Source organism: Mastomys coucha, unplaced genomic scaffold (genome assembly GCF_008632895.1).
Source record: "Mastomys coucha isolate ucsf_1 unplaced genomic scaffold, UCSF_Mcou_1 pScaffold12, whole genome shotgun sequence".
NCBI lineage: Eukaryota > Metazoa > Chordata > Mammalia > Rodentia > Muridae > Mastomys > Mastomys coucha.
Genome location: NW_022196894.1, coordinates 95,941,121 through 95,942,308, shown reverse-complemented (window position 1 = coordinate 95,942,308; position 1,188 = coordinate 95,941,121).

The following is a 1,188-nucleotide window of genomic DNA, read 5'->3' as shown; positions in this document are numbered from 1 at the left end:
GGCTTACCACATCATCTCTGAGTAGCGAGATCCTGGCAGGTACAGGCTTCCCTCAGGCTGCTCAGTGTTCTGGTAGCACAGGTCCAAAGCAGCAGCTAGACTCTGGAGTCCATCAATTTCCCTGACTATCAAATGGGTTTTCAATGGAAAAGAGTAATACGTAGTGGAGCACAGTCCACAGAGACATTCCAACTCCATTTCAAAATGGCTGACCCCTCTGCTGAGAGCACTGCTCACCTGTCCTTAAGACCCAAGCTTCTTAGTAGGAGGAAAGTATGGCTAGGCAGAGTCTAAATGAGCTGCCTGAAGGAAGTCAACCTCCACATGTCTCGTCTGCTCTCCTAGCTAACAGCTCAATTCTCCCAGTCTTGAGATAAGTTGCTCTCCAAGTTATATGTCATCTGCTGCTGGTTTCCCACATGGTGTTTTTCTTCTTTAGGATATAAGTATAATAAGACCACTGCTTTCTGGAGATGGTTAAATGGATGTCACAAGACACCAGAGTAAGAAGATGCCAGACAAGGGATAAGTACCTGGTCACAGTTGGGGTACAAACTTCAAGTCATGACAGAACATAGGACAGATAGCTAGGGTGTGACCCATGTCATCTCTGAGAAGCGAGATCTCGGCAGATACAGGCCTCCCTCAGGCCCCTCAGTGTCCTGGTAGAGGGCTGAGGCAATGGAAAAGAGTGAGGTGCAGAATTGAGGGGCATAGAGAAGGCACAGAGACCAGAGATATCCAGTCATGGATGCTTTGGGTGAGAATAGGGCCTTGGCCCAAAGGAAGGGATAATGTCTGCCGATAAGCTCTGATCCACAGTATGGCTTGTAGAGACATTGAGGACATTATACTCTGAGAAAAAAGCCAGTCAGGATGGATAAAACCTCTACTTCCCAACTTATTGAGGTCCCTGGAATTGTTAGAGTCCCAGAGACAGATAGCAAACCTGATATCTACAGGTGCATGGCCATAGGACCCAGAAACCATGGGCTTGCCCACATGGCAAGGCTGGCTTTCTAGCAGCCAGTGATTAGGACAAAGGTCTGTACACAAGAAGGTCACCATAACATCCTCTATGTGGATGCTTCAAGTCCCTGTGGCTCTGACTGAGTAGGACCTGCTGTTACCTGGGTTACATGATGTGTGCCCCAACTAAGCAGGTGTCATGACCTAGCTTCTACCTGA